This window comes from Mustela erminea, chromosome 17 (assembly GCF_009829155.1).
Source record: "Mustela erminea isolate mMusErm1 chromosome 17, mMusErm1.Pri, whole genome shotgun sequence".
In the NCBI taxonomy this organism is placed as follows: Eukaryota; Metazoa; Chordata; class Mammalia; order Carnivora; family Mustelidae; genus Mustela; species Mustela erminea.
The window spans coordinates 63,576,946-63,586,368 of NC_045630.1; positions in this window are offsets into that span (position 1 = coordinate 63,576,946).

Here is a 9,423-nt window from a genome sequence, read left to right on the forward strand (position 1 = left end):
ATCAGGCATTTAGAACCCCAGAGAACAAAGATTTTTTTAAAAGATTTTTTAAAAAATAAGACAAATCCTCCTTTGATCTGATTAGCCACTCTCTCATTGGAGAACCAGGCAACATTGAGTGTGGTATCGTAATACTATGATAGAGGTGTACAAATTGTCTAACTCAGAGTTTCAGAAAAGGCTTTCTAGACAAGATGAGTTATCCAAGCCAAGAGTGGCAGGAGAAAAGGCATAGGGGTATCGTGCGCAGAGGAATTAATGAGGAGAAAAGTGTGGAGGCAGAAGGATGGTGAGAGCTTTTCAAGGCAGCGACAGGTCTTAGAGGGAGACCTTGACAGACAGTTGGACTTTATCCTTTAAAATAGTAATATGGGGCATTCAAAGAGTTTTAAGCCTGAGAATATTAGGAATTCGGATTTACTCCATCTTCTACATGCAGTGTGGAGGAAGAGTGACCTGTTAGGAAGGGATCAGAGCAGCCGAGGCCAGACATGATGGAGCCACAACCTAGAGCTGAGTCCCACCTGGAGTCCACAGCATAAAAATTCCAAAGAGGGGCACATTCAAAAAATATGAGGAAGTAGAACTTCATCCCTTTTTACTTATTTAATTTTTTCCAGCTTTATGGAGGGAAAAAATGACAACGTTGTATATCTTTAAAGTGTACAACATGAAGATCTGGCTATGAGTGCATGATGAAGTGGGAACCACGGTCAAGGTCATTAACACATCTACCAGCTCACATGGCTTTTTGTTGTCACCGTGAAGAAGCTTACGATCTAGTCCTGGAGAATATCAAGTATATGATACTGTATTTTTGGTGACAGTCACCATGCTGCATATTAGATTTTGAAGTTTATTCATCTGAGAACTAAAAGTTGTCCCCTTTGACCTACCTCCCCCCATTTTCCCATCCTCCCCCTCCAAATCCCTGGCACTCACCATTCTCCCCTCTGTTTCTACAAAGTTCTGTTATACACTACAGTATGGATAGATCTTAAACATGCAATGCTAAGAAAGAAGCAAGACACAAAAGGCCACATATTATATGATTGTGTTTATGTCAAATGTCCAAAATAGGGAAATCCTTGGAATCAACAGTAGACTTAATGATTAAAAGAGGCTGAGGAGATGGGGAAGTAGGAAATGCCTGCCAGTGAGTATAGAGGGTTTTGTTGATGTGAAATGAAGGTTCTGGGGTCAGATGGTGGTGACTGATAGACAACTTTGTCAATATACTAAGACAACTTTGTCAATATACTAAAACAACCACTCTGCAGTTTCAAATGATGAACTTTGTGGAGACTTAGTTGTATTTCAATAAGGCTTGATTGAGAAGAAAACCATTTTTTTTTTGCAGGGCACCTGAGTGGCTTACCTGGTTGAGCATGTGACTCTTAATTTCAGCTCAAGTCACAATCTCAGGGTTGTGAGACTGAGATTCACATTGGGCTCTGCATTGGGCTCTGCACTGGGTGTGGAGTCTGCTTAAGCTTCTTTCTCTCTCCCTCTCCCCCTCCTCCCCACTGCTAACGTTTGTGCTTTCTCGCTCTCTCGCTCTCTCTCAAAGAAGAAGAAGAAGAAGAAGAAGGAAGAGGAGGAGGAGGAGGAGGAGGGGGAGGGGGAGAAAGAGAGAGAGGGAGGAAGGAGGAGGAGAAAAATACTAAAAATATGTAGAGGTAGAATTGTCAAGGATTAGAAGACCATGTTTGCTTTCAGATATCTGACTGGCGTAGCTGCATAGATGATGATGCCCAAGGACTTGCACAGGAGACTTTTGTGTTTGGAAGAAAAAAATGATCAGTTTTGAGCACAGTAAGTTGGCGGTACCTGTGGGACATCCAGGCTGATATGTCCAAAAGGATATGTGAGTCTGCAGTTCAGGATACAGTCACACTGGGGTAGTTTATGTAAGAGTTGTCACCCTACAGGTCTTAGTCAAAATGATGAGTGTGGATGAGATAACGAAAGACTAAATAACCAAGACTATTGATTGAAAACCTGTAAGACACACACAAACACAGCTATCAGGAAATGATCAGAGAAGAAAAGGGGAGAGTCGACGGAGTGTTCTGATAGATGCTAAAGGAGACAGTTGAATCTCAAGAAGCGTATGGGGGCACAATGTCGAATGCCGCTTCACTAGACAGGGAAGCCTGCAAAGATAAGTCTCGAAAAGCATTACTGGATTTGGGTCATGTCTGGCAATCTTTGCCAAGCATGGTGTTGGAAATCACATTATGTAACATTACAACAAATGGCTGAAGTTACTCCCAGCCCAGGGCTGTTCCCCTTCTAGAACATGCAACACAACTTTAAACTCCCTCTCTCTCACTCTTTCCCAAGTACTCAAAATTCATGTGCAGATTACTATTTGGCGTGTTTTGTTTAAATGCAGTAGAGATCTGTGGAATGTAACTTGAGGACTATTGGCTCAGCCAGTCCAATATTGGAACTAAATTTATAGGTTCTACTGTGTCTGTTACTAGAAAAGAAAGTGAAAAATCATTAGAGAGGGGCTTCTAGAAATAATGTGCTTTTAAATGTATCTAGTTTCTAAAGGAAACATTTCATCCAGTTTTGGGTTTTATGGTTTAAAAGGTGCCCAGTTATCAGGATGATCAGAAAAGATTAAAGATAGGTATAGGTTTGGGACTTCAAGTTACAATGACACCCTAAAGGATTTCCTTCAAGAAATACATTGAATATGAAAAACAAGTTTTAGAATAAAACTTGTACCTCAATAAAGCTATTTTTAAGAAAAGTCTCGAAAAAATCAGGAGGAAGGGCAAAGACCGTGGTCTCTGGTCAAGTCTGGCTTTGTATATTTAGACAAAGACTGAATTGCACAATGATTATTTTTCTTTCTCATCGTCTGACTTGGTTAACTCTGCTTTCAGTAGTAAAAGTTTATGGGAAATTTAAATGCTTAATTCCCTAGAGGACCTTTGACTTTTCTGTTATCCTCAGAGGAAAAACATCCAAATAACAGATGCAAGAATTTCATTAATGATGAAAACGGTAGAGTTTTTAAACGTTGTGGTTTTTTTATTTTTGAGAAAGATTACCAGTAGTTTTATTTATTTGCCTAAGAATCCTTTTTCTTAACAAATAAGTTCACTTTCTGAAGTCCCTGCAGATGAAATTAACTATAGGGCTATGTCTTAGCCAGTTCCGGCTGCTGTCACAAACTCCCTAGACTGGGTGACTTAAACAACTCTACTGGAAGCTGGGAAGTTGATCAAACACTGAACAATTCAGTTCCTAGTAAGAGCCCTCTCCCTGGTTTGCAGATGGCCCCCTTCTTGCTGTATTCTCATAGGGAAGACAGACAGAGGTTATCTCTCTGGTGTCTTTTCTTATAAGGGCACTAATATCATTTGGTGGGGGGGGGGGCTCCTTCATGATCTAATTAAGTCCCACAGGTCCCATCAACAAATACTATCCCACTGGGAATTAGGGATTCAATATATGAATTCGGGAGGAATTTAAACATTCAGTTTATAGCAGACTGTAATGTCCTTATGAGTTCTGTAGGCAAAGAAAAAAAAAACTGTTAAAAATTTAAAAAAAAAAAATTCATATATCTCCGAGCAATTAGAAAGAGTAACCCCAAGTATATACATGCTGACTTTATGCATTTATATAATTGTAAATACTGTGAACCCTTGAACAACATGGGTTTGACCTGTGCTAGTCCACTTATCTGCAGATTTTTACAGCATAGTGCTATAAATGTATTTTTCTCTTCCTTATGATTTTATTTCTTTCATTTTTTTTAAGTAGGCTTCACGCCCAGCATGGAGCCCAAAGCAGTGCTTGGATGCGTAATCCTGAGATCCAGACATGATGGAATCAAGAGTCACACTCTCAACTGACAGAGCATCCAGGCACCCCTTCCTTACAATTTTCTTAATAACATTTTCTTTTCTTTAGCTCACTTCATTGTAAGAATACCACATATAATAAATATAACATACAAAATATGTGTTAATTGACTATTTATGTTATCAGTAAGGCTTCTGGGTTTTGTTTTTTTTTAAGATTTTATTTATTTATTTGACAGACAAAGATCACAAGTAGGCAGAGAGGCAGCCGGAGAGAGCGGGGGAAGCAGGTTCCCTGCTGAGCAGAGAGCCCAATGCGGGCTTGCTCCCAGGATCCTGAGATCATGACCTGAGCCGAAGGCAGAGACTTTAACCCACTGAGCCACCCAGGCGCCCCATCAGTAAGGCTTCTTGTCAATAGTAGGCTATTAGTAGTTGAGTTTTGGAGGTGTCAAAGTTATATGTGGCCTTTTACTGTGCAGTTATGACTATACATGTTATAACTACAGTTACATACTAGTAAATAGTTACTCTTTCAAGTACTGTAATATAGATCTCCTATTTATTTGCTGTATTTGAATTTTTGTCCCCCTTTCCAGTTAGACTTGACAGTGGACATTTCATTCACTCAATTCATTCAGAGGAAAAAAGATCATTCTAGGGAAGTAAGAAAGGCAAGTCAGTTTTGTATACATGCAGATTAGCAATTAAATAACCTTTTTATTTCCCAAACAATACCGCAAAAACGACATGAAACACTTGGCATAATACATTCTAGGTCCATCCATGTTGTTGTAAGCGGCAAAGTCTCATTCTTTTTTATGGCTGAGTAATATTCCATTAGGGATTAAAAATGGCACGTCTTCTTTATCCATCCGTCTATTGATGGACACTTGGGCTGCTTCCGTGTCTTGGCTATTCTAAATAATACTTCTGTAAACATAAATCACAGAGATGGAAAGTACAGCGTAAGGAATATAGTCAACAGTACTGTGATAACGTATGGTGACAGATGATGACTATGTTTGTCACGGTGAACACTGAGTGATATATAGAATAGTTGAATCAATACGTTGCCTGAAATGAATAAAACATCATATGTCTATTCCACTTGAGTAATATTTTTTTAAAAAGCATTTTGATAAACAATAGCAACAACATGTAATGGAGGCCAAGGGTAGACCAGAAAATGAGGCTATTTTCTGTTTTGTTACTTATAACTATGATTTTGGGCATTTTAAATCTTTACTTTTCTTTTTTCTCATACATTAAATGGGGTTAATGATAACATAGTAGTTGCATGCTGCTGTAATGATAAATGAGAAAATTAATAGGTAATTTTAACTAGCATATCCCTTGGCCCTATAGCCCTAGAATGCACAAATAAGGTGATATTAATATTAATAATTCAAGTCTCCCTGTCTTGAAGTCCCAAACTGACTTAGGACCATAAGCCTCCAACCCGGTCAAGGAATCTCTATCTTATGAATGCTTGGGAATGTGTTCATACACCTTTTTTTCTGTCCTCACATCATTCTTGTCTAGAGGGACTGCTCTTTCCTGCCTTGTTTCCTGCCAAACAATCCCGCAAAAACCACATGAAACACTTGGCTACTCGTCTCCTCTGCTTTCAATATCGCAAGACCTTCATGTGTCTCAAAGCCCTGTTCCCCTTAGTTTCCCTGGTATTCCTAAAACGTGGGCTTCTTCGGAGCCAGAGGGGAAAGTTATTTCCCCTGCATCTCTGCCTCACTTTGTTCTGACTTGAGCCATAAGGCAGCACTCTGTGGTCTTTGATTTTCACTCTGTGATTTTCATGTAGAGTTTTTTAGCGCTCATCTTACTCTTTTGTTTCTGAAGGGTGTCCAATCTTCTCCCCGAGCCTGGTTAGGAAATAGACACCACCCATTTCCTCCAGTGTGAAGCCCACAAGCATCACTTCAGGGCTCTCTTACCCCATACATATCAACACTTGCAGAGAGATATTTGGGTGTCTTCATTCCCATTTGAACATCAAACAACCAACCTGATTTCCAGTGTAAGCTCAGATGTGGCTCTGTCACATGACACACTGACTATTTATACAAAATATGTGAAACTGTTGCTTCAACATAGAACCTTCCTTGATTATCTGGACCAGAACTGTTTTCCCTCCCTTCCCTTTGGTCCTGCTGCATTGAGGACATGCGTAGGTATTATTCAGACTGAAAACAACTAGAGGCAAAGATTAGCCCCACCGATAGTCTGAGCTCCTGCCCTGCTTACTTAGCACAGTGCCTGGCACAGATACACTTTAGCTAAGGGGTAAACACAGATGAGCACACTTAGGTACCCTTTTCTAGCACTAGCAAATTTCTTAATAGCCTTCCAACAAGTAAGCACAAGGATGCAATACAGAAGCACTTCCTAGATTTCTGCAGATGTTCCCAGAAACCGTAGGAGCAGTACATTTGTTTGGAACTTTTGAAAAATATTTTCATTTTCTAAGAGGTGTTTATCTTTGTGATCTCTTTCGGTCCTCTCCAGAGACACATGTCTGGTCTTCATCCCTTTCAGAAGCACACGAGAGGCTCTCCCAAGGGCATTCATACAAAACACAAGGCTCTGACAATCTGGAGAGTCAGGTCCTATTCATGAATTTCTCACTACTAATACATATGGCCTTTTTCTAAAAATGTACCTGGGATTTTTAAAATCACGTAAGAAAGGATAGCAAACACAGAAATGATGATCATGAAAGAAGAAGTTTATATTCACAGGTTCCCAGAAATAGAAATAGAAAGCACAGTAGGCAACCTGTAGAAACATCCAGAGTGTTCGGGAGGGGCGAGAAAAGAGGAGAGAGCCCAGTCCAGAGCCTTTACTGGGATTCTCACAGGAAGAAGTGGTTGAGGCAGCATAGGCACACTAAGTATGTTTGGGACTGTGTAGTTTGATGATTTCAAAGGGTTTGGGACTGTAATTGTCCAGTATCATGGGATGATTTGGGCCAGAAAGAAATGGATTCTATATGAGAGTTTGAGAAAGAAGATAGTTGGGGTGAGGGCTCTGGATTGGCAGGTTTTATATAAAGGCATACACACAGCAGAGTTTGCCATCCCCAGGAATTAGGTAACCCTAGCAGAGGCTGTCTTTCCAGGATCAGAGCTTCGTTTTCCAGACCTTCAAGAATAAAGAAAATAAGTATCCATCAAGAGATGATTGAGTAAAGAAAATACGATACACAGACACAGATGCACACACAGACACAGACGCACACACACACACATACTCTGGAATAATATTCAGCATAAAAAAGAAGAAAATCCTGCCATTTGTGACAACACGGATGGACCTTGAGGGCGTTATGCAAAGTGAAATGCGTCAGACAGAGAAAGACAAATACTGCATGATCTCACTTATGTGTGGAATCTAAAACACAAACAAAAGCAAACTCACAGAAACAGAGATGAGATTTGTGGTTTCCAGAGGTGAGGAGGAGGTGAAGGAATGGAGGTGGTCTCAATGTACTGACACCGAGTTATGAGATCAATAAGTACGGGGGAGGTCATGCACAGCATGGCCACTGTAGTTAACACTGCTGCAGCACACGGGGTCTTCCAAGACCCACCTAGGCTTCCGACGGTTCCCCTTTCAGGAAAGTATTGATGAATAAGTTACATCTCTGCTTTCTCTTGCCTTGCAGTCAAGAGGAAGAGATAAATGAGACACGCAAAAGAGTACCAAAGAGGCAGAGCATTAAGTCCAGACAAAGAAATTAGCAGTATGAAAGAGAAAATGACTCATTTCACCAGAAGGAGCTGCCAGAGCCTAGGCGTGGAGGGAGTGGAGTAAGAATTCACAGAGGAAAAAAAAAATTGATTTTGAGGGAAATCTTGGAAAAGGAACAAACATTTGACAGGCAGATGTGAGGGGTGTGGAAGTTACAACATCGAGACAAGACCCAGAGATTGGTCATTGGGAGCCCTTTATGAACTTACAAAGAGTTTTCACTTTATCCCGAAAGAAGTGTGAGGAAACACTATGTTTTAGAAACGTGATCTGAACGATGCAAGCCCAGAGAAACAGAGACAAGTTAGGTGAGAACTGCCAGATTGGAAAGACGATGGGAGACACGAGATGGATGTGGAGATGATCAGAGCAAACGTTCCATAGTGTCTATTTACATGATTTACTGGCGACGGAAGGTGAGAGTCGGGGCAGAGAGGGAGGAGGGTTCTGATGTGGATGACTGGGTCGTGCCAGACGCTCAGCTGTAGAAGGACGAAGAGCTACGGGTGCTTTTGAGAAGGATGCAAGGCTGAAGGAAGACATTTTCTTTCAACTATTATTAAAGACCTTGTGTGTCGCCTCTTTGAAAGGTAAGGGTAGTAACCACAAGTTAAAAGAGGATAGTGAAGGTATCATCTCCTTCACAGGAATTGGAGAGTAGATGTAGAAAACACATGATGAAATGAGCACAAAACTGAGGAAGGAAAACTTCTTCTTTCACTAGAGAAGCAGACTCAGGGAGGAGAAATATATACATTTAAATTAGATGTAAGTTTATAGGGGCAGAGGTAAAGCAATAAGGGGCTTCATGTCTGGGAAACTCATTTATTTATTTATGGATGTATTTATGCCCATGAACTTAAGAAATACCTGCTGAACTTGTAGGAGAGGTGGAGAAAGGCCCTGTGAAGTCTAAAAAGGTGTGGACCAGCCCCTGGGAGGGACAGAAGAGGGAACTAAACAGGGACAGGTAGAAGGCTTGTGAAATGGTACTGGGGTCATCACCTCTTAGGTTTCCACCAACTCCTAGTGACAACAATACACACAGGCATGTAATGTCCTGCAGTGGGGCTCAGCAGCCCGAAGGTCTGAGTGGAGAAGGTCTGTCATGGTTAAGAACTGACAAGGATGCAGAGAGGGAAGGGTCTTTGGACACAGAAGCGCTTGCTGGTAATTTAAGACTCACTAGAGATTTGGACTGAAAAGAAGGAAAACCATCAAGAAAGTGATGCATTGAGAAAAAAAGGGGGGAAAATTGAGGAACAAAGCTTCAAGGAGGTTAAAGAATAGGTCACCATGGAGGAATATAATGGCTATAAGGACAGGAGATGCTCCTCAGATCTTGGACTGCTGGAATTTACCATCCCAGGAAGTATTCCAAAGTCCAGCTTCAGCCAGGTGACTGGGTTTTTGAAGCAAAAGAAGTATTTTGGGGTGGAGCTCATATCAGTTTGTTGGACGGGCATCCATACACATGATGTGGTCCTAGGTGACGTTGGCAGGAGTTGAAGGTTGTGAGTCATCCCCGAAGGCTTAATGCGAGAGAGGGGGGATGTAATGTAGGGTACATGATGAACAGATGAGTTTCTGTTCAACTCAGAATTTACAAAGTGTTATTCACAGATATTCCCGTATTCAATCGGCACAACCTATGACACAGACAGGACTATTCATCTCATTTTACAGATAAAGACACAGAGAGTTAGGTTGGGACTTGCCAAACAAAAGTCACTCAGCCAGCAGTCGACAAAGCTGGAGCTCAAGCTCCCATTTTCTGACTGCAGATCTCTTGTTCTTTCCAGCATCACAGGCTGTATCAGCAGAG